We start from the raw sequence: 26,638 nt of genomic DNA on the forward strand, positions 1-26,638 counted from the left end.
GCTAGCGACCAAGCCAACTAACTCCCCATCTGTAGGCCGCAACTAACGAAGTTTTATTTCATCGATCAGCTCAACTCATCCGTTTATATTTCGCCTATATTTCTCTTTTTAAAATCAACTCAAAAAGCCGGGGGGGGGGGAATCGAAAAACGCCAATTTGTGACGTAGTTACCCAACCATTCAGCCGGGCATCTCTGCGCATGCGTTGGAGAGCCGGTGCTGAAGCGAAGTTCGTAACTTTTTCTCGATGAGCGAAAACAAAACGAGTTTAGTTTTTGATCAGGTCGCGTGTATGTGTTCTTACGGCAGGAGAATTGTTAACATTTCGTATTTGTTGTGATTCACTGGAGGTATCATTTCGACGAGTGAGGGACTTCTTTCAACTTGTGGGTAAGAAATTGATTTTTTTAAAAAAAAAATCTTAAGTTAAATTTAGTATTAAATTTTTAATGGAAGCAATTAAATTTATACAATGAAACAATCTAATAGTTAGTCTATCCCAAACGCATTAAATCGAAAGAAAATTTAGTGTTGATTTAAAAGTTAGAATGTTTACATATTGTTTATATCTAAAAACTTTCAACTTTTTTCATACCTTCTTAAATTCTGCATAATCGAATCGGAATGAATGAGTTACTTAAAGTTTTCTTATATAAAGAAGATGATTTTATGTTGTTTTGATACATTATTTTAGAACAAGATTTTTTTATGTCAGTACATTATCATAATGCATTATCATAAGACACCAATTTTCATTCATGCATACAATCGTGTATTCAAAAAGTAAAATATTGACGAAATAGGTGACTAAAAATTAAAATCTACGATATCTTTTATTTTACATGTCATTATTTCTTAAAACACCTGATATGCAATACAAAAAAGCTTTTAATGTAATTCATGTTACATTATAATTATAATTTATTTAATATAACAAATTTTTTTTAAAGGTGATTGATTGTTATTTCATACATCAAAAACATACTATAAATGCATTCACATCAAAAAAATAATAACAAATTCAATCAAAAGTTAAAAAAATATTTTTTTAATTAATAATAAAATACAAAATTAAATTTTGCACATTTTTTTCAGAAAAATTGGTATATTTATGCAAAATATTCAACAAAAAAAAAGTCATTTGCTCCATTGATTTGTTTTATTTTCAATATATTTCTTAAAAGGGACAAGTCATAGTCATTTACTCATCGTCAGTCAGTTATAGTCACTCAATATAATAAATCTTTTATTTAAGAAAATCACATAAAACATGCCTGTTATTGAAATTGTTAATAATAATGTGTCATTAATAAAGCTATTAAATAATATTAACTATTCATACAAAAATTCTTTAAATATTGTTTCCTCAGTTTGAGTCTTTTGAATTGCTTTTACATCAAACTGTTATTTTGAACTTTGCCATCGAAGATTATATTTTTTGATTTTTTAATTTTTAATGAATTGAACAGTAATCCTCATTTTAATTGGTATCAAATGCGATGAAATAACTTTTCCGATGTGTCTTTATCTCTTAAGCTTATTAAACTACAAGAGTAAGAAATAAAAATATTTATAAAAATGATATGAAGAATTAATTGCAGAATAAATTTTTAAAGATTAGCTAAGGAGCTTTCATTTTAAGTGAAACATTATTACTACTTGAGCAATCTCTCTGTTTAGTTTAGTTTAATTATATTAACGTCCCATTTTAAAGCAACGTTAGGGATATTTTGAGACGGACCTCATAATTTTGAGCCGCGATCAGATGACGAGAACGAACCTGAGCCAGCACACCCATCTCCAACTTTCACACCAGCGGGAGGACGTTTGGTCTTTGCGGATTTAACGTGCCCCAGACCCATTTATGCAATGATTCTTCGATGGAATCGGATCACGAACCTGAAAGCCTTCGATTCCGAAGCTAAGATCTTACCACCAGGCCACCGCGACCCGGTAATCTTTTTGTAGATTGCCCTCAAAATTTTGCACCAGATATTCATTACCCTTTAAAACTCATGATTGCAATAGAGGCTATTGGAATCATTTTGAAATAAAATTTCTTTGGATGGGTTCAAGAGTGACAAGATATTTTTATGAACACAATAAATGCAATGTCACTTTATTCTACCCTAAGTAATAAACGTTCGCTTTTTCAATGTTTTTTTTTTTTTTTTTTCATCACTTTAACATCCTCAAACTATTTCGAAGGCCTCCTCTCTAACATCCATGTTTACTCTGTCGCACTCGGTTATTACAAGGCAGTGGCCTTGTTCAACCGCATGGAACTTTGTTTGGATACAACCCATTACGGTAAAAAGGAAGACAAAGGAGAAAAAAAAATTGTAGTTTGATTCTTGTAGTACTGTTTGGAAGTTGTATTTATTTAAAAAGTAATAGAATTTGTTGATTTCCCTGTCAGAATTTCAAAGTTGTTCTCATTTCTTAATTTAACTTAGGTCTCATAAATTCTTAATAAAATAATTTCCTTTTTTCTCCAAATTCTAATAAGAAATATCTTTCATTACATAGAATTAAGTTTTGATTGAATGAATAAAAAGTTTAACATTAATTTGATTAAAATATTTTATACAATATATAATCATTTATAATCAATACGAATATTTATACAATATTAAAATATTTTATACAATATATAATCATTAATATTTTGTACAATATGTAATACCAATATAGTTGGCAAAGCATATATGAATGATATTAGAATTAATGCTGTCTTTTGATTGCTTATTCAAAAAAAAACCCTATTTTTTTGAAAAATTAGATTCTAATACAGTTTTTTTCGTTACATGTTTTGATAGTATTTTTTTAATTAGAACATTATTAATAAAACATAATTAGAAATAATTTTTGCATTACGTGAATCATGGTGACTTTCTTGAAATGGAAGTATTTTACACTGTTTTTAGTATCTAAACTATATTGCTTAAAAATTATTTTAAATAAGAAAGTGTGATTACAATCTTAAACATACTTGCGCAGTGTATATAGTACGTATTCGTGAGAAAACAGTTGAAATCATATTTTGCACTGTGTATTGATAAATGCTGAAGACAAACGAAATTTAACTTTTAAACACAAGAATGAAGAAGTTCTGTACTTCCGATAGTAGGATTTCTTGATATTTGATCTGAATGCATAAAAATATTAAGTCTTAATGGGTCTTTCCATTATATCATAATATAAGGTTTCAATTTTTTTTCTTGTAATAGTTTTTGAAAAGAAAAAAGAATACTTTAATTGTTCTCGAATCAAAAACTGAGTTTTCATTGATTTTGTGAGGAAATTAATTAGCATTCCTAAAATTCTAATAAACTGCTTTTAAGAAAAAATTTTCATTTGATGTTTTCAGGAATTTGATCTGAATAGTTATAGCAAATAGACATAAAATATTTAAATAAATACTTCATCTTCTTAATACAGTTTCAATTCTAATATTGATACTGTATGGCAAGTAAATTCTACAATGAATAAGAATAAGCTAAAATGTATAGCAAATTACATTTTCATGGTTAAAATTTACACTGAATTGAAGAAGTAATTCACAGAATGGAATGTAGTTTCTCGACAGCAAGATTGCGTACAATTAAGAATATTTTTTTTTTTGAAATCAGCTATTTTCTTCATAGCTAATTTTCTCTTAGACAATCAGTGCCCAATTTCTAAACGATAGCATTAGTTAATATATTTTGTGAATTTTATATCGATTTCTGTCTGACTACCGTAGTGAAATCAAAGTTCTTGTCATTTCTTTTTTTCAAGCCACAATGATTTAATGTATTTTAGATACATAAATTAAAAATTTTGAATGTTTTTTTATAACGGAACTTTTTAAATAGTAATAAACTTTTATGTTCTAAAATGTGTGTATGAATATTGAAACTTTTTGTTCCTGTCTTATTTTATATAGTAGACAACTTCCATGTAAAGTTTTAGGCAACATCTTGAACCTAAACCCTCAGTGCTCATTTATACATCTGAGCAGTTCATGAAATATTTTCTATTTAAATATTGTGAAAAAAAAATTCAATATTTCTGGAAGAATATTTTTTAAAAAAATTAATGTTTTTTTGGTTCTGTCCAATATACATTTCTATTACTGTTTTACAAAATATGTAAAGGCATTATTCTTTTATGAAATATATGGTGGTGGTTCATCCAAACAGTTTTTAGTCGAACATGTTTATGGAATGGTTCATAATGTTTGTTTTTAATGATTTTTTCATGCTGACAGGATATTTTTTTTTCTGTTTACATCTTAACTGAGAGATTCATTTAAATATTTGTGTTACACAGAAATTCACATTACTCTTCGTGAATTTTTAAAGCTGAAATTTTGAAAGCTTGTGTGCAATTTAATAACAAAACTTATACTCACAAGTTTTCGGAATTTCAGATTTGTCAGAAAAAAATTGTGTGTGTGATACTTATTATTTATCAAAAGAATGAAAAGCCCGATCTTAAGTTAATTTTCCTAAAAATCAACCAACGATTTATGCTTCATTAGTTCCTTGCAATGTTCTTCAGTGAAACAATACTTGTAATTCCAGTCTACAAACGAAGAACTTGATTTCCACAACCAAATAACAACAGGCTGCAAATGAACAAAGGTGAATTTCCTTTTTTCCCATTAAAAGCTGCCTTAACTGCTTTAAGTAAAATGAAAGTTTTACGAAAGAGCAATCCCATGAGAGGCATTAATGCGGAAAAACCGATTAAACCGGTAAATCGAAGCTCTAATCTCGAGCTTTCACTGTGGGAAAACAACAAAGAATTTAAAACAACACCAAGCTAATTTCTAACATTCCACGCACACCTGTCTTCCATAGTAACATCTTAATTCTCGCACATCCCCTTGTGAATGATCAAAAACAGGCACTTCTATGTCCAATTAGTTTCCAGTGTGCCACGAACAGAACGTAAAAGTCGCGTCCGATGCAGAAATCGTGAACGAAACGCTTCACCATCCCAGAAAACGGAAATAGATTTATTTGTTAAAATAACCGGTCGGTCTCAGGTAACAATGTAATATTTCTCTATTATCATATTATGCGTGCACGCTGGATTTGTTGTATGGGATCTGGTGCCGTGACTTGACTACCAGGCACTGGATATTGTGGATGTGAACGGGTCGGGATTCGTTTATCTCATTAATGAAATACTGTGTAGGGTTTCTGGTGTCGATTACGGAGTTCATTCGCAGAGTTGGTTCCCATTAAGCGAGGACGATTATCTGTGAGAGGGTGCGCTCACAATCATTTTGACTTATTCAGCATGGGTTTTGAGGGGTTTCGCCCAGACTTTGAAAAGAGCAGATTTGGCTCTTCTGTAATCTTCGAAGTTTACCCGATGAAGTGCAGGTGGAGTTCTTTTTTTGCTTTTCCTAGGAAAAAGTGCACTTGTAAGAGAGAAAAGCGACAAGTCTTTCTAAGACTTCGGCTACCCAGCTTCCGAATATGATGAGTCAGTAAATATTAATTTAATTCTTGGTGATTACCATTTGAAGAGTTTTGACATATGATACATACAGTAGAATTACTTATCAAAATTAACAGTACTTTTATATATTTTTCTTCCTTTTCTTCTTTTGTAATCGTTAAAACTATTGCCTTATGAAAAATACAAACGAAGCTTAAATCATTATTGAATTCTTAAATAATTTAAAATGGTATAAAAAGGGTGAAGGAGCTAATTATATGTTTTGATAATTTTTACCGTATAATTATAATTATTGTATTTAAAAAAATAGCTATTGTGAATTTATATAACAAATAATTTAATAAGGTATAAATAATTTAGATAAGTACATATAATAATAATTTAATAAGATATAAAAAAAGCAGGAGCTAATTTGACTTTTTATTAACTATAGTATATGTAATATGTTTTGATGATTTATACAACAATTTGATGGCCTGATGGTATAAATTATAATTATTAACTTCTAGCAATCAATTTTTAATTAAAATAACCAAAATCCTTCTTCAAGAGAGTTTTGCTATTTCCTTAATTATCGTCTTTAGTAACAGAAAGCAGCTCAAGATATTTCAAAGTGCGATTAATCTGATATCGTTCGTCGCAATCCATCATTTTTCATATTTAATATTTAGTATATTTTCTTATATTTCTCAAATAGCCGTTATTCGAACAATTTATTTAACTGTTTCTCAATTTTCTGGTGTGTCGGTGCTTTTGTAGTGGTTAAAAATATTGTGGACATATCTTCTTGTTTTTGCGAAATTCGCCACAATGCGATTCTGTTCCCGCAGAATTCTGCCAGGATAATTTTTGTTAGAAATGATTTACAAATATTCATTCAGGTTGTTAGTGAATATTCTTTTTTCATAGAAGACATAATTTCCCCAAAAAGACTAACTGTGTGGTGTCAGAATAATATTAGCATGGGCGCTTTTGCTCATTTTTCAGTTTTTTACTGGCTTTTATATGAAGTATATTGAGAGAGATGTTGGATTAGTAAAAAAAATGTCCACAGTTTCAGAGATATTCCCTATTTTAGAGCACTTTAAGTGAGTAAACACATTTTTAGTATTGTACATGTGCATCTGTCTGTTAATCCATGTGCATGAGAGCAGAATGGCATAAAGCAAAGCATGAGAACACGATAACTGAAAAACAGAGCAAATCAGAAAGTTAGAATTCTGCCTTCTCATCGCAACTGCAAATCTTTTACACATTTGGACCAAACTGGCTAAAAAGTAAGCTATCTGTTCCATGTTTAAATGAATACGGTAACGAAAACGCGTGATAAGTAAAACAAAAACATTTACATCCAAACTGCATTTACCACCTCTGAACCACATTTTAGCTAATTTATCGACGAGAAGAGTACTTATCTGTTTCTTTAATAATTACGAAACTTAAAAGACGCTAGAAAATAGAGGATGGGATACTGCCTAATTTTATTATTTACAAAATACATGGAAAAATTTCAACAATTCCTGTTTCAAAGTATCTGAATTTAATGGTCGAATGAATATTTAGACATAATACAATCTCAAACTTTAATCAACACTTTTTGCTGAAAAAGAAAATCTTAAAACATCTACCATGAAACGCCCGAAGGCATAAAGAAATATAGTATTAAATAATCAAAGCGCTGCGACAGCATTGGCGGGAACTAACATTGGCACCACACTATTTCTTGTATTCTCCAGAGAGGCGAGAACCAACCACCATACCGAAAGCTTCTCGTCTTCCTGTCAGCGGCATTCCACCTGTGGAATTGCGAAAATGATTAAGAACAGAAGAATCAATTATCCCATATATTAATTCTCACGGGTTTAAAGACTATTCATGAGCTATTTTTTTGTTCATCAGGAGTCTAGCAATTAACTTTCGTGAAGCAATTAATTACGATATTTCCTCTTGAAAAGAACACACACACGCGCGCTCACGCACAAATTCATGAAATTTTGTAATTATTTTCGGCAGATATCAAGTAACGTTTCTTGTGTTTATATTAATTACGACAGGGATGCAATCACTAACTAATGGTTACAAATTCTGAATAATTTCATCTAAATCAATTATATGCCCCGTTCGTTGCGTTTAATTTCTGAAATGACGCATCTTCTGGACCATTGACAATTGCAGTGGATAAATTTAAGAAAAAACTTTTTTTTCTGTATTATTCATATCTTTTGAGATGATAGATCAACAAAGCAATTTTTGACAAACTTTTCATCTTGATTATTACGATTTTATCCATTTTGAAAGCCTTTTTAAAAGAGTTCCCATTTAAAATTAACATAGAAGTTTTATTTAAAGTTGGATATTAGCTTTTTTATGAAGTTTAAAGCGTCCATGACTATCCAAAATTTTAATGACTTTTCTAGTTATTTTTGATATTAAAAAATGTATATAATTGTTTTTTATGAATATTTGAATTACGGTTTTATTTATAGTATACAATATAAATTTTGCTTGTAGGCTAGATTTCAAAGATTACTATCTGAATAGGTCAGTTGGTCTATACAATGCAAAGAAACGAGTATTGCTATAAGTATGGAATTGAACTTGAAAACATGTCTTTGAATATCAATCGTTGCAATGCGTGGATTCAAAATAATAATTTTTATTATAAAATGAGGACATCGTTGTTCTTTTTTCAGAAGATAAAAAAATAAAATCGAATGAAATCATAATTTTTAAAAAATGTAAAAAATTACAGAACAATGCAACACAGTTTTTATAAACTTGAAAAAAAAATTCTTTCTTTTCTCCTAAAAAGTAAGTCATCCACTTTATTTTATCATTTTTATTTTAAACCTTTATACTGTATTATCTTGGGAAAAAAATGAAGCTTTTTTTTACACTTCATTCTATTAAAATATTTTAAAATGGAGAATCAAGTTGTTTTTTTTTAAATACAACTTTGGGGTCGGCTCCCAGATTTCTTAAGATAACATGACCATGAAACGCAAGTGAAAGCTTGTAACTGACATTCATTGTAATCTTCTCACTAAAGGGTGAAGCCGATATAAGAGGATTAACGATGAAAAAAATGTTATACATTCAATCACGTCATGATTTTATTTCAAGCCATTTATTTCAAATCTTTATTTTTCTGTGAAAAGATTAACTTATTTTCCCAGTCTACTTGAAGTTTGACGAAAAGTCAATCGTGTGTGTGTGTTGTCGGATAAAATGCATTCTTCGCAGTTTGAAAGATGTTTCAAAACTTGACTTGGATAATAGTTGATATTAAAATAATCTTTTATGTATTTCTATCATCTGCACTATTATTTAAAATGCGTTTTACATTAAAATCTAATTGAACGATTTTACATTTCTTCGCAGATAATACAAAATTATTTTGTTATAGTTATAATGATCAAATCTATTAGATTAAAGGCAATACAAAGAATATGATGCAAGTGCGCTAAGTTGAATATTTTTTATATTATATTTCTACGACTTGTTAAAACAATGAAGCATTTGAAAAATAAGGGAACTATTGCGATGTATTTGTTTAAAACAGTACAGGCAATGAAGAAAAATTCTTGTGATATATTTTTGCAAGCTTTATGAATTCATTCTTTGTCATTTGTTTTGCTATGAATTGGAATTTCGAACAGAAAAAAATGTATTCATGTGGATTTTGTTTATCGTATTGAACCGTCATTTCTTAGAACAGAGACTGGTTCCTCTTTTTATTATTGCATATAAATAATCGTCAAAGTTGTTTTCTACACTATTTAAAGAATTTCCTGTTACTTTTCAGTTTTTCTTTCTAAACAATACTTATTTTTTGAAAGATTCTGTTCATAGATTTAATATAAATCTAAAATAATTTTTAAATCCTTTGCAACATAGAAAATCTAATTCTGTTTCATTAAATCAGCCATCTTCATTAAGTATTAAAATATTCTTTTCAGTAGCTGTAAAGAGGAATCACTACACTATACATTAGATATCGGGAAATAAATGCATTCACTCTATTAGAAATTCTTTTTAATTAAGTTTATTAAGATATATTGATTTGGAAAAAAGTATTATCATCTATTTACTTCATATAAATTCGATTTAAGTTTTTATTCATTCATTTGAAGGAAATAATACATCTTAATTGAAAATATTCACCCGAACAGATAAAGACGAATCTTGTCCACAATGAATATGAATCATTTTCATTCATCATGGATGCCAGAATAAAACGATCTCATCCAAAACATCCTCGGTCAGGACTTCCCCAGATGATTTATCTGCATGGCCCATCCACTTCCTCAGATGTTCTCAGGCCCACAGACCCAGATCGTCTCAGCTCGCTAAGTGACGGGGTGACCGTGGGAAGTGGACTGCGAAGGAACCGTCCTGGGATGACCGAGACTTGGAGTGGGAGCAGTGATTTGCCCGTCTGATATCGCATCTCTGGCATTCGATGATTGCAGAGCGCTGCTCATCAGGCTCACGCTTTTATTTGCATTCCTCCCAAGTGCAATTTCGAGTGCTTCGCTTTGGTTTCAGGATTCCAAGCACGCAATCTGGGTTGCATGCCCAGTTATGGGGTCAGTGATGGTTAGTGAGAAAGATTAGTTAACCGGAAATGGTCTTTGGCTATCAAGGAAATCGCTCCGAACTTCAGTGAAGAACCCATCATTGATGCTAGTTATGCGATCATTCACTTTAATTACCTTTACGAAGATGATATAAAGGGCGAACTGAGTTTACTAGATCCAGGACATGATGATGTTTGATTAAGATATTAGGACATTACATATAGTGTTCACTGCAGTTTATTCGGATTAGCTATCTTTCTTTAAGAAAATTCATTGAAGTGTGAAATTGTAGACCATTATACCGTAAGTTATGCTCTCCAAAATACACACTTTGGCATAAACCTCTTTTATTTAAATAAAACCGAAGCAGCTTACTTTTTAAAATAGTTATTCCATTGTAGTTGTTTGCAATTGTTGAAGTTGACTGAATGGCTTCACGTGCATATATATATATATATATATATATATATATATATATATATATATATATATATATATATATATATATATATATATATATATATATATACAATAGTGAACCCCAAATCTATAAAACGCTAGTATCAAATGGATAGCTAAGTTCAAATAATTGCTTATATTTGTTAAGAGATAAATACTTTTAGTGCGTATATATTGTCACGAAGATACAAAGAATAACAGGTCACAAAATAACACTATATCAAGTTTATTAACTCTAAGCAACTCGTAACACGCAAGCAAAAAAAACTGCCCCCACTGCTTGTGGAGCTCAGAATTTATATCTTTACAGAATAATCTAGAATTGTAAAGAAGGTGATAGAAAGTTCTAGAAGCTTCTACAACATTAACAAATGAATAACAAGAATGTCAAATTAAAGTTCAACCTTTAATTCAATGCGACTTGGCTAGAATTATAACTCCCGATGGAGTGCTTTATAAACACGTACTTTACCTCTGAGCCAGACTAACTATATGCAGATCTTTCTTTTGAGACAATATGATGTAAAAAAGCCTTTCGTATATCAACTCTTTTTAGCAACAACATTTGAAAAAAAAATAGACACGCGTTTCTTATACTTCGTAATACAAAAATTGCTTTATTACATCTAATTTTTCTAGCCGTTGATATTATCTATATCTATATCTATACTTATAATAAAGCTCAATGTGTGTGTGTGTGTGTGTGTGTGTGTGTGTGTGTGTTGGCGCTCTACAGGCCAGGTCATTTGACATACAGCTACCAAATTTGGTACATGTATACCTTAGAGATTGGGAATGTGCACCTGGGGTCCCTTTTTTGAATTTTTAATTAGAATTTTAATTATTAATTAAAAACTAACTTTCCCGCCAAAAGAATCTTCCATTTTCCCCACCGCCAACTTTCCCGCGAAAAAAATCTTCCATTTTCTCCACCGCCAAATGAGTAAGACTTCAGCTTTTTTTTCTCCCAACAGTAATAAGGCTAGGGTTAACATTTTTCGGCGGATTATTTCAAACGATTCTGTTTATTTTCTTAATGTTTTATGCATTTAAAATTAAACATTGTTAATTAATCCATGTTTCAGATTCATTCTGAAGTACTTTTGAATTAAAATAACACAGAATAAAGGAAATTAAAAATGTATAATCTGCATAGCGTTACCCCAACTGGCGTAGAAAAATTCACGCATTTGCGTTACCCAACTGGCGAAGAAAATTCACGCATGCGCATTGTTCTGATTGTTGTCATGACAACCACTATCAACGGATGATTTAAATTATTTTTAGGTTAGTTGCATGCTTTTGTAAGTAAATCGTATTTATGTTAGTTATATATTTTTTTGTATATGCTTACAGTTTTACATCATTTTTTAAGTAGTTTTTTTAAACCTGTTTTCAACCGATTATTTTAAACGATTCATTTTATTTTCTTAGTGTTTGATGCATTTAAAATGAAACATTGTTAATGAATCGATCTGTTCATGATGAATCTGAGAAAATTTTGTTGACAAATTCTTGAGATATTACATAAATTAAAAAAGATATTCTTTAGTGCGCATAAAGTTTAAACGCTCAGTGACTCTGTTATCAGTAATCATATTATAAAAAAAATGCTTCGTTTCAGTAAAAAATATTATTATATTAATTGCAGATTAATTCTTTACATTTTAATTTAATGCATAAATTTTAAGAGAGGTAACAGATAATTAGAGAGATACATATTACGTTATGACTGAAGGCCTTTATAATATTATGAGTGAATTATATGACTATCAAAATTTGAAGTTTTAATATATTTTGATGAAGAATCTATTAAAGTTGGAATTGCGTAAAACATTTAATTATTAAAATTTAAACGAACATTAAGATTATGAACATCTGTAAGTAAGTTATGATAATGTAAGATTAAGAACATTACCGACTTGTCGCCAAAGGCGGCTAGTACTTATAATAAAGCTCAATGTGTGTGCGTGTGTTGGCCCTCTACAGGCCAGGTCATTTGACATAAAGCTACCAAATTTGGTACATGTATACCTTAGAGGTCGGGAATGTGCACCTGGGGTCCCTTTTTTTGAAATTTTAATTAGAATTTTAATTATTAATTAAAAACTAACTTTCCCGCCTAAAAAATCTTCCATTTTCCCCACCGCCAACTTTTCCGCCAAAAAACTCTTCCATTTTCTCCACCGCCAAATGAGTAAGGCTTTATTTTTTTTTTTTTTTCTCCCAACAGTAATAAGGCTAGGGTTAACATTTTACGGCGGATTATTTCAAACGATTCTGTTTATTTTCTTAATGTTTTATGCATTTAAAATTAAACATTGTTAATTAATCCATGTTTCAGATTCATTCTGAAGTACTTTTGAATTAAAATAACACAGAATAAAGGAAATTAAAAATGTATAATCTGCATAGTGTTACCCCAACTGGCGTAGAAAAATTCACGCATTTGCGTTACCGTAAAAGGCGAAGAAAATTCACGCATGCGCACTGTGTTCTGATTGTTGGCATGGCATTATCCATTATCAACGGACGATTTAAATTACTTTTAGGTTAATTGTATGCTTTTGTAATTAAATTGTATTTATGTTAGTTATATATTTTTTTTATTTATGCTTATAGTTTTAAGTACATCATTTTTTAAGTAGTTTTTTTAAACCCGTTTTCGACAGATTATTTTAAACGATTCATTTTATTTTCTTAGTGTTTGATGCATTTAAAATGAAACATTGTTAATGAATCGATCCGTTCATGATGAATCTGAGAAAATTTTGTTGACAAATTCTTGAGATATTACATAAATTAAGAAAGATATTCTTTAGTGCCCATAAAGTTTAAACGCTCAGTGACTCTATTATCAGTAATCATATTATTAAAAAAAAGCTTTGTTTCAGTAAAAAAATATTATTATATTAATTGCAGATTAATCATTTACACTTTAATTTAAAGCATAAATTCTACGAGGGGTAACAGAAAATTAGAGAGATACATATCACGTTATGACTGAAGGCCTTTATAATATTATGAGTGAATTATATGACTATCAAAATTTGAAGTTTTAAAATATTTTGCTGAAGAATCTATTAAAGTTGGAATTGCATAAAATATTTAATTATTAAAATTTTAACGAACATTAAGATTGGCGAACCGGCTGGTCGCCAAAGGCGGCTAGTACTTATAATAAAGCTCAATGTGTGTGTGTGTGTTGGCGCTCTACAGGCCAGGTCATTTGACATACAGCTATCAAATTTGGTACATGTATACCTTAGAGGTCAGGAATGTGCACCTGGGGTCCCTTTTTTTGAATATGTACTACAGATATAGTTTTGAAAGAAATATTTGATTTTGAAGCAAGAATAATGGATGTCTTTTTAAGCAGTATTTTATAAATCGTTATGATAAAAAGAAATATGACTATCAAATTCAGTGAAATTGCAAAAACTAAATATAGAAGTTTACTTAGAAAAAAAAAAATAATGACTGCCATCTTTTTTTTTTTTTTTTTTTTTTTTTGAATTTTTCATTAATTTAAAGCTACAATTTGTTTTAAAACTGCTCGGGTGTAACATTAATTTAAAAAAAGTGGAAGATTTACGATGAATGTTTTTTAGGTTTCCAAAAGTGAATTACTATACGTAGATTGCATTTTTTTTCTTTAAATTTAAAGTTGTTCTCATTCACGAATTCAAATTCTTTCAAGATTTTAATGTTTCTTTTTGCCATAAAGGAAATGCATTGAAAAGTTATTAGTAAAACGACTTGTTATAAATATGGATAAGAGGTTTTAAAGCAGTGAAAGGACAAAACATCTTAAGCATTTTACATTCTGGAAGAAATTTTGGCTGAAATATTCCACATCATTCGTGAACTATACGAAAGAAAAGAAAAACGGACAGAACATTCATTTTCATTTCACAAAATGACCTTTCCCTTATTACTTCATCTTATTACTTTTTGCTTCGTTAGTTTTGTTTTCTGGCGAATTTGTGAAAAAAAAAATCATTAGAAAGATATCTATCATTGAAAAATGACTAAAGTGATTCAATTCTTAATAAATTGAGTACTTCAAACATAAAATTCATAAAACATTAAAATTTAAGCAAATATAACATCAGAAAATAATATTTTACAGGATTTGCTATAGTAATCAAAACATAACTAGTTAAATAAATAATGAATTGTATAACATATTATAAATTAATTATGTTTTAATTTATTTAATAATGGTTTTAATAACTCAATGTAAAAACATATTATAGTCCTAATATTTTCTAATTTTTTAACAAATTTATTTATTAGGCCATTAGGCTAATAATGTTTTTAATTCTTCAGCTCAACAATAAAAAACAGCAGGCTAGTCGTAAGTTCACTACAACATTTTATTGATTTTCTGATCTCACAATGGTATAAATGAAACAAATTACATTAAAGGTACCAAATGTTCTGTAAACGATTAATATTCAATCATAGATTATTTTCCTTGTCTTCCTTTTCCTGAAAAATAAAATAATTTATATTATTTTGTATGATTTTGAAATAAACTATTATTAGGGTTATTTTTCTGTTATAATACTTATTTAATGTATGTCCAGGACAGATATTGGACTTAATAACTCAGAGGCTCAATCAGTTTCAAATTTAATAACTTCTTAATATTTATCATGATTGATTAGCTTTTCTTCAAAATTATATTTATTCTTCTTCAAGAAGGCAAAAACTCTTTGTTAATGGAATTATTTGGTATTATACAATAAAAGAGTGTTTGAAATACTGGTAAAAATTGCTTTTAAGATTTAAATAACATTCTCCCTAACAAATAAATCAGCAATATACATCAATGGAAAGAAGACAAGTAGAGGATATATATAAAATATATTTTACTGGCACAAATTGTTTACTTTTATGACCTTCGCAAAATCTTTTAATCTCTATTTTTCACTAATCTGATATAAATCCACTTTCTATGGACGTTGAAAGCATATGTATTTTATTTCATTAATATGCAGTTTAGCAGGAACATATCTCCAATTTCCTAAAATTTAACCTCAAAATGGAAATTATTATTGGATATTCTTAGGTGAAGAATGTAAATCGAAGATTTTTAATCTCTGTCTCATGCAACATTTGAAAATATTCTTCTGTTTTCTTGTTGTAATATGAGAATAGTGATTCATAGTGAATTTTCAACTTATGGACGTCATTCAAAAAGAAGGGAGAAAAAAGAAGCAAAAGTAACATCGAAAGGCCAGTATTGCAGCCTCACAAAAACACAGTTTAGGGGATAAGCCTGCGTGTCACCATCTACGCTACACCAAGCAGAATGACAGATGTTTCGGTCTTGAAATCTTAAGCAGATTGCGCGTTCCTGCACATTTTTCTGTCGTTAGTTCGTTGATGCGTGCCTGTAACTTTCTTTTTTTTAAACGAGCGTGGACAAACCACCTGCGCATCCCATCAGTAGCATGATGAGTAAAGGGTTAGAAGTGAGATGAAGCTTTATCTTCTCAAAACGACAATTGCCTTTCCTCTCCATGAAACATTTTACATGATTTGCAAATATTCTGCATTGATATTTGTTTTCCTTTGTAATTTATAAACCTTGAATTGTAATTAAACATTGGAATCACATTATAACTTATCCATATTTTAACATTATATATAAATGTGTGAGTGTGCGTGTACCTTTCAAAACTGTTGCAGGAGAATTTGATAAATCTGCATGTTTTTTTTTTAAATTATCTTTGTTTGCCTGTGAACTCGTCAATTCGAAACTGGAAAGGGCACGGCGAACATAATTAGGTATATGGCCCATACCCCAAAATTGCAATTTTCTATCCATTTTTTTTTTCATAATAAGTAAATGAAAAGTCTGTTCTGTTTTCTGTCCTCGCATATGCTATTACGATAACTGAAAAAAGGCAATGGGCGAGATGGATTAAATCTAATCTAATGTTTTATCATCAGACTTGTAAATCTGAACCAGTTCTGAGTGAAAATTAGGCAGTGATGATTTTCCTTCTTTCGCGCTATTCCTATGGATGTGAAAGCGGTTGAACAACAAATTCTAAAAATGTTTTTCAAAATGTAATCAGAGCAAGAAAAATATCGATATCAAGCACCTTCACTCATGGTTTTACAGATAAGTGAGGATAAATTTCTATTTACAAAATTATTTTGTATTAGAAGGTCAGTGTTGAATATTAGAATGCAAGTAATCCCAATTGAAAAATATATTGCAAATATTTATTTCTTCTAATAATATCAGTTCAGACAGAATCGCCTCAATATTATCTGATGGACTGAGCTGTCCTCTGCACAACTGCTGCTTTGTATTTACAGTGGAGTTTTTTTTTTTTTTTTTTTTTTTTTTTTTTTGCTCTTCAAAAAAATTTCGCTTTCTATTCAACGTTTTTCGATTCTTTTAATTGCAACTACTTATTATATGATTGGAGCAATTTTACCAGTTCTGTCTACTAATAAGCAGAATCAGATCATTCACTGGCAATAATTTAGTTATTTGTTTGAAATTTTTAATTTCAGTTTTTCTCTTACATTCGGATTAATTCATGATTATATTCCTTCACCTATCTCATCAGTCGAGTTTTTTCATTATTTGTACCATCATTATCATTTTAAGTTGGCATCTGCATATCTTTAAGAACGATTTTAATTTAATTTACTTATTTATTAATGAACTCTTTGCTTGTTATTTCTGTAGAAATACTACTAGGAGAACAATTGTATAATCATCTACCAACATTCTATAAACTGGATATTAATAACTGGACTGAAGAAATGAGAATGCTTACAGCTTAAAACAGAGAATGAAGCAGCATTTATGCAGTGGTTCTTGTAAAAGACGTAAAATAAATCGAGATATTTCATCACTACCCATTCTATTGAAAAGAGTTTCATTAAAAGAAAGCTGAATTTGTAACTACTGAAGAAAATTTAGAATTATTAGCTTAAAAGACCCTTATTTAAAATGAAGGGTCTTATACACATAACATCAAAGTGATCAGCAATTTAAGAGGCATAAGATAACTGAAAGCATTTATCGATAACGCTTTGATCATGGACTATAATCGAATGATTCGATGAAAACAGAACCCACATTTGCCTTCGATGACAAAATTTTATCATTATATCAATTATCAAAATTAAACATTCGCGTTTAGATTTATAAGGTACTCTAGACGATGCACCTCAAAACGCAATTTATTATCACAGCAGATTCCTAGTATTTATAAAGTATTATGTTCGCCAATATTTTCTGGTACGGTTTTTGCTTAAAGGTACTAAATTCTTCAATTTATAATGCTATTCTGCTGCATTTCGTTTCATCTATTGATTATTAAATGTAAGCCTCTGAATGTTTCAGTTTTTGAAATTTTATTTGGATATTGCTTTTCCAGTGGCAACTGTAAAATTCTTCTTGCATAGTACAATTCTAAGAATGTATGAAATATATCTACAAACCTTTAAAAAACATGATTTTTTCATGGTGTATGAATAGTCAGTATAACTTCTCCATTCTTTAAAATATTCGTCTGGCAGGCAAATGGAAGTGGTGGAGGTTTTTGAAGTTATTATCTAAAATATTTAAAAATATTAAAAAAAAATTAGGGCTCATTTGTTTATGTACAATTTTTTCTTCTTTTTTACTACATATTAAATTTTTACGCTTGATTTTGAATATCAAAAAGTAGATAAAATAAAAGTAAAAACAGTAAATACCTAATTCTGCCCCTGAAGTGTATAAAAGCCCCAATAAAATTAAAATAAGTGGACATACCGAGGTTAAAAAACATGTTTATAATAAATCTTTCTACTAGTTTTAATTAAAAATTTTTTTTTCGTATGTAAAAATGTATATCGAACTGATTTCTTAAGTTTTGTTCTTTTTCTGATAAAGAAATTGGACTAATTAAAGTAATATAATTAGTGTCTTTTTACATTAATTTATGAATAGATATTAGTTTAATTACATCGAAAGAAACACATACTTGGATCTGAATTCCACCTGTTTCCCAAAAATCCAGAATTGTATAAAAATACGAATTCTTAAATCAAAATTTCTATTCAATATAAGTCTATAGAGCTAATAAAAAGCATTAGTTTTAATATATCTTCATGTAAATATATAGAACAATAAAGCATTGCTTAATTTAGAAAAAAAAATATCGAATATAATTGTACATCTGAAGAAAGTGAAAAACATATTTGAAAAAGGTATGCGACAAAAAAACTTTTTTGGATGTAAAAAACACCGGTGAATGTATTTTATCCAAAATGTCTAAAAATTAATACATGCATTTGTGCATTTTTTGCTGTCCATAAATTTAAAAATCTGTGTTGTAAATATGCATCTCTCTGACTCTAGATCTCATTTACATTTCCCTGCATAATTAGCAATTTTCCTTGCTTAAAATTTTTTTCTTTAAATTTAAACTGCTTGAGAACGACAACAAACTGTCTTTCCCAAAGAATGGGTGCATCGAAAAAGATAACAAAAAGATAGAAATTGACAATTCTTTAAATACAAAGGAAATTGAAATTTTTGTTTATATCTGCATTTTTCTTTCTAACCTTTAATACAGGGAAGAAAGTTTGTTTAACAAATAGAAAAGAATAATAATAAATAACTTGAATCTAATCAGATGGCGCATACGTTTTCCTGTATCACTTCACGGCTGATAAATTGCTGAGCTGTAACATAGTAGAAATAAAGGAAAGGAGTGGTTGCTGCGACCAGTTTTTCGGCCGCGCTTTATTTCCATTACTTTTGATAAATACCTTTTTCTTTCATTAGTAGGCAGATCGGGATGATACGTTAAAATGGATTGTCCCTTGCAGCACTGCTGTGTATTTTGCAATGGGAAAGAAAAAAAAATGTTGGCATCTACAAAACTATACAACCTGGTTTTACTTATCCCCTTTTCATTTACCCATTCTCAGCACGTTTTATGTTATAATTGTCTTGGATCTCAAACGGTCTCAACACAGAGATCGTCTTAAACACAGAATAGTGAATTAAAGCGATCTGCTTGATTAAGGGAAGATACTTTAATGTGTGCGTTTTGTGCTATTAAATCTTAGTGTCACTGCGCAACATCTTGTGTGGTACGAATTGAACTTCTGTAAATGAGTATCCGTGCACTTGTCTCAGTTATTATAGATATTTCCTTGTTAATCTCCTTTGCTTTAAAATCTTACGAAATAAATAAATTCTTAAAGGAAACGCTGACTGCTCTGCATAGGGTTTCTAATTTTGAAGTGAACATCAATGAATATGTGATTATTTATTTAAAATTCCATATTAAAAAAAATCTGAAATAATAATTCTGTTGTTGTGCTATTTAGAATTTTCAAATTCATTAGGTTCTTTTCTGTGTCTCAATTAATTTATCAAATCATTTATACAGAATAAAAGAATTGATACTGTGGAAAACTTAATTCAAAACTTAAAAAAAAATACACATTAAAGAAACATACGTGCACTCTAGATCAAGATCACAGCAGAGCATGCTACAATTCCAGAAACGGTTTTTTTTTTTTAATTTTCTCAACAAATCTTTTTTTATTCAACGTTAATCAAGTAAAAAAATCGCAATAAATTCTTAGATCCTAATCATTGACTATTTCAAAACAGAAACTTAAATCTAAAATGACCAAACTTTATGAATTTTATTTTGGGGCGCTCTAAAATTCGAATGTAAATCAAAGACGCTGAAAGCATAATCTTTTGCATAATTTCTCAAATAAATTGAAAATTAAATAATCAAAATATAGAAACAGTAAAAAGTTGATTATTAAATATTTTTAGCAATAAATATAGAACATAAATAATCTTAAATACTATGCATTGCTATTGTTTTTAATATTTGTTTCAAATTGATTCTTCCACTTTTATCACAGTAGGATGAATGTAATGTTTGTTCCTAGAAGTGAGACAGTTTTCAATTTTTTCTAGTTAAACATTTTTTAATAAGAATGAAGTAGCTATGAGTCAAAATTTGAACAGGACATTTAATTTCATTTCTGGACAAATTTGAAATAAATTTTCCTGTTTTAAAAGTTCCGTTAAATAATGATAGTACATATTTACTAATATATAATGTGTAATCATTTTGGGCTATATATTTTTTTTGCAGCACGCGATTTCTTCATGTTCACAGATTGATAGAATAAATAATACTTTCCTAATACCCTTGCTTTATACAGCGAATATTTTGCGTATTTTCTTGATGAAAAGTTGAAAAAGTGTACGAGGTTTCAGAATTAAAATAAGAAAGGGGCGCATCAATTCATATTGTGATAAAATGTATATGTATATCAGGCACAAAATAAAATTAAAACACATTATACAATAATGTGTGCACTATGGCGAGAACACAAACACAGATGGCCAAGAAATTGGATGTCTCTTGACGTCGATGAACTCATAAAAATTCCAGTCATTAAGGACATTTTGCCACAACTTTTGCCTTTAACTCTCTTCTACTGTAAAAAGTTAACACATTTAATATATTTTATGCATTTTTAATATTTCACAGCTTAATATGTAATATAAAATGTAATGGATTTTTTTAAATTCTTTTTTTGACAAATATGCTTTTTCGCTAAAGGCTTCTTTATTGTTTGCAAGGATCCAATGTTATCAAGTTTAGATTGTTCCTTTGTGCTAGGTGGGGTTGCTGTTCAGCCTCCCCATATAGTTTCCAGCATTGCCTCTGGATAGGTGGGGGTATTGCACAGTATACAATAACGTGAAGAATCTTTGAAATCCTTGAGATTCCTCGAAATGAATTTTTTTTATATATATATCCTTCTTCTCATCTGAATTTTTCCGGCATCTTCAAGAATTCAAGAATACCTTTCAAAATGCTGGTCTTCTGCTAGACGACAGCACATCGCTGTTAGCAACCCTACCGGCATTGTCGTGCAGACAGGCACTTATCCATTGTGAATGTTGTCGGAAAGCCATCGGAAGGTCGCGTCTCCTGCAATTCTTCCAATAGTCTTGTTGATTCGATACAACCACTGGGTGAACCTTTAGAGAGAGTGCTCATTGTTTCGGGAAAGACGACGACACCCGACAAGGTCTCCACGGACGGCCCTCCCCAGCGTCATCGCACTCTGACAGACTAGAGCCACTCACCCATGACGAAATTTGTCTATATTTTTTTTTCACTGCTTGTTTACTACGCCCTTCACACATACTATTATGGTGCTCCGAAACATGTAGGATGTGTTTGAGTATCGTGAATAAATCAAACAGAAAGTTATTACGTGTTGTGGAGGTGTCGATGCGTCAACGTTCATGTTGAAGATAACCTAGAGTCAGTTTTATCTGTGGATCGAGCAATAAATATTATAGGAAGTCGATAGCATCGTCCTATGCTAATTTTAACTACTTGTTAAAGTGCTCTGGTTCCGTGAATGCAGAGCGTTTCTACCCTTTGAATAAATGCGGTTTTTAATCAGTATCTTATTCAGATAAGTTCATTGACATTGATGGTAAAATGAGAGTGCTGACTGTCATAGCAAGTTATATAAAGGTGGCACGGAAACGCTATCTGTTAATCGTGTTTGAAATAAAATATCTTCACTTCATTCGTGTTTAAAATGAATAAGTATATTTTACCAGTTAAGTGCCCGCATGGTATGTTACTTTTAAAACTGTCCAAGATAGTACGATCTTTTTGGCCACTTTTTGTTTTAGAGAAGTATTTAAAAATTATATAGTTTGTTACTGTTTTATAACTTTTCAAGTTCGTTTTCTTTCATTTCACCGAATTTGATATTCTTGCATCGAGAGTTCTATATGTTGGCAAACGTGTAACGCCTTTTTTTCTTTCTTGCAAGATAGATAATGTATTCGAAAATTATGTTACTTTTGCACATTTTGTACATGTAATGTACATATAAATTTATTCCATTAAAAAAGTCATTATCAATTGTTCGTCTTATTTTAAATTATGCCGTTTCAATAAAAATATACGTTGCTAAAACTGCCTTTAAAATACATATATATAAACTTACATATAAAATATCAAAATTTAAAGAAACTCTTTATGAGTTAATTTTTAAAATGAGCTCTATGCTTGCTTAATAAGCTTTCGAAATTCTTTCCTTTATGAGTTTCACAACTAATCGAACGAAAACAAACAAAAAAAATATATTTGCGTCATTCTCTTAATCAACCTTCCAAAACGCTACCGATCAAACTCCACCTATATCCAGTCTTTCTGAAAGAAATATGAACTACATTTGTAAATCTTTTCTATTACTCTATTTCACTATCTATTTCAAATCATGCTTAAGCTCTAAATCTTTTAAACTGACCGCACAATTCGTTTAACTGTCCTTTAAGCTCCTTAGAAGTAATCTCATTTTATCCGTATAGCTGGAAATATGCAGATTCGTAGCAAGAGAAAATCGACAATGATTCATTGATTCTTTTACTTCATGGTTTATTCCCCGTCTTAATAGTAAGACCAATTTTTATTTATGAATTCTTGATCTTTGTTAATCCCTTTTTATTATTTGTTATCAAATCTAGATTACTATAAATAAGAAATGCCATATATTTTATTTGGTTGTTCTCAGCCTTTAAAAAATTTAATGTCAAATCATCCTGATTTTGTGTTGACCTGTATACGAAATGCAATCTGGCTTTGACGAGTTGACTTGTATCGCATAAGAATTACGTGAAACCCAATGAGTCTATTTTGATCCGTTTGGCAACTTTGATATACTAAGCGCTTCGCTACTTCATAATTCACAACTTGGAATATAACAGTTATGAGAGGATGAAAAAGTGCACCCTGATCCATTTAATCATATTTATCAAAACAGTATTATTTTTCTACTATGTTCGCTCTGCTTCAAACTTTTCTCCTTGTCATTAAATATATCTAAATCTTTTAATGGATTGAGGACGAAAGTCAGCCGCCAACAGATCAGAGCCACATTATATAGTCAAAAAGCATGCACGACATTAAATTCATAATAGAAAACATATTGCATTTTCATGTAGGACTCTTTTTAGTTGGTGAGAAATATTTTATTATTATATAATTTTTACAGAGCACTATTTAATAATACAACAAAATATACATGTAAACTTGCTCTTGTATTAGATATTAAAAGTGGAACATCTTGTCTTCCCATAATTTATTTTACGAAACGTGTTTTGTATACGTTTCGTTTCAATAAAATATCTTCTATATAAGAGAGACAGACATATTCATTTCATTATATTTATATGATACAATGAATATAAAATCCCTGATATTTATTTAAAGCGATTTCTTCTTTTTTGTGCAACTACTTTGGCCTGAAGATTCGAAATATTTATATAACTATTTATAAAAATGTGCATACATTTTACTATAAAAGTACATTTTAGGTATATTACTCTTGAAACAAATCAGAGTATACTTCCACATGTAAGTCTTACTTCGTGACGAATCTCGAAAATGCTACAAACATCATTCCATAAACAAACTTAGGACGTTCTAGGTAAATTTCATAATTATTGAAAACTTTACCCTGAGATGGATGGTAGTCATCGTAAAAGCAGATTTAAGGGAAAAGTCTTTCCAATGTATTTCCAAATCCTCTTTTGAATTATTTTTATTTGCTGATATGGATTACTTTCCATTTGTTACCGCTGTACTGCCCAGGACTAAGATTTAAGAAAAATATTATTTTCATCTGAGTTCCCAAGAAATGATTCCTGAAGAAATTTCTCTCTATTTTACCCTGAGCCGAAATGACGATGCTCAGCGACGAATGTTGCCAAATGCATCATTCGATTTCGTTGAAAGATGCTTTAAAAATATCGAGAATTCAATAAACTTAAAGTGGGAATTTTGACTTGACCAGATAATTCATGCTATGAATCAAAGTCTTTTTTTTATTTACTAGCTGGTACCCGGCCCGTTGCTGCGCAGGAAGAAATAATTTTGGTAATATCTTTTGAAATTTGAAACAGCTATCTTGTTTAATTAGGAATGATAGAAAGAATGATAATTATTTTCTTGTCGATAATCAATACATTCATTGAAATCAAATAATATATAAAGAAAAAATATGAATAATATTTTTTTTTATTCAAGTTTATTTTAGGATAGACAATTTTTTTTCGGTCTTTAGCAAAAACAAATATATTTCTTGGCTGTCCGACACCTGATCATCTAACATAAAACTGGCCATGTTAAAAACATGTATTTTCTGGAAAAACATGGGTAGTAAATCGGCAAGGTTTTATCGCCATCGGTTGAACGGTACTGCAGCGCATAAAATGTGAACAAGCAAAAACTCATTTTCATATATTTGATTCATTTATTTCTTGTTTTACCGAGGTGGTAAGATCCATCGACTACTATTCACCAAAAAGTACCCAAACAGATAAAGCGTGATTCATGAAAAGCATAGACATTTTGTATTAGATAGCGTTTAGATACATTTCTTCAAACTTTGTGGATTTATTATTTTCAAATTTAATCAATAGATTTATTAACTTTTTCGTTGCCCACACATGTAAAATGATGGTTTATGAGGATTCCGAAAAAGAAATTGCGAAAAAAAAAATGGGCCGGAGAGGACTCCCTGATAACTTCTCGTACAGTCTAATAAAGGTCTTATCTTAGCATAAAAGACCCTGGATAAGGTCGCGAATCCTTTCGTCGAATAATAGAAATAAAATTTAGTACTTTATGCGAATCTAGTAATTTTACTGAATCTATCGCGCTAAGGACACTTTTTTGTCAAGAGATGGAAACCAAAATGTGACGCGGAACTGTAACTCTAGTCACGTGCATAGCACACCAAATTTCATTGGCTTAAGTAATTCCGTTTGCTTGCATCTGAAAGTACAAATCGGCAAGCAAACAACTCTTTGGCTCAAAATTTGATAAGAATCTGCATTTCAAATGCTAACCTTTGTATCAATTTTTTTATCGATCATCTGTTTAAGGTTGGAAGTTAAGATTTTACTATTATTTGCAACAACCAGATGACGGATTTCGCTCAAGATTTGATAGAAATATGGAAACTTCATTTAAAGTCTATATATTAAAAGTTCATATACCAAATTTCACCCGTTCAGGTCAAAGCAGTTTTGAACTATCGTGTTTACAGATAGATAGACTGACAGATATAATGCGCAAAGTATGTTTTTCACACTCAGAAAGATCTAAAACGTTTAGAATCATCAAAATATGGAGGTCGAAGTGTTTGATGACTCTGCAATACTTCTCTTATATTCCTTAAACTACAAAGTAAAAACCATGTGTTTCCTTTTCAAATCATTATTAACAAATCCGAAAACTAACTTGCCTTTTTTAGAGCAAATTTCAAAATTTTTAATTTTAAAATCACAAATATTGTGTTATGTCTAATAAGAATCTGACTAAAACTAAAATCGAGTATTTTTTTAAACGCAAAGTGCATTATTTCGATGCGAACAGAATTTCTTTTTCTCCATGTTGATTTACAGATGAAATTTTTCTAATTAAATTAAAATAATGTGTTCATTATAATCTTTTCATACTGAAATGCTTTAGACTACTGCGCTATCTTATGAAGCTGCATTAAATAGGTTTTTATATTGGCCATTTGAAGTGAATGTGATATTGTTCAAATGATCAACGTATCAGAAATTTGAGGTGTTGTACACTGACTCAGATGGTGACCATTAAATTTGTATTCTAAGTATTAATTCTCGTAATTACTTAAAATAGACATTTTATTGAGAGTCAAAAATTTAATTTTCCGCAAGTAAAAATAATTATAATCTTACTTCACTTTATATTTTTTAACATACACCTTTCACTTGAATATAAAATTGTGTTCATTTTAATAGGAATCCACTAGAATATTTTTCTCTCACCATTCTTATAGATTCATTTCTTCGCTTTCTGTTTAATCTCATAGCATTTTGAAAAAAATCGTGCATATAGTTTCGATTTCTTGAGGAGATTAGGCCCAAAAGCTGACACAGATCTGCTATGTTGATACTAAAACCATTTAGATTTCATTTGCACGGTTTTATGCGTTTTTCCTATTGTATTCAGATACACATACGGGAAGACAATCTATCGAATGTCAGAGTTGGCTCAAATTTTGAAAAA

General features: G+C 29.8%; 1 protein-coding gene across 2 annotated transcripts in view; it reads left to right on the top strand.

Moving 5' to 3' along the window:
- Positions 1 to 210: 210 nt before the first annotated feature.
- Positions 211 to 26,638, top strand: part of LOC129962041 (calpain-9-like) — a 95,255-nt gene continuing 68,827 nt past the window's right edge. Inside the window, exon 1 of one of the 2 annotated variants that reach the window (XM_056075731.1) lies at positions 211 to 390. The gene's annotated coding sequence lies outside the window, so the exon portion shown is untranslated. The remainder of the gene's footprint in view (positions 391 to 26,638) is intronic. The other variant, XM_056075740.1, reaches the window with a different exon arrangement.

The sequence above is a fragment of the Argiope bruennichi genome, chromosome 1, assembly GCF_947563725.1.
Source record: "Argiope bruennichi chromosome 1, qqArgBrue1.1, whole genome shotgun sequence".
NCBI lineage: Eukaryota > Metazoa > Arthropoda > Arachnida > Araneae > Araneidae > Argiope > Argiope bruennichi.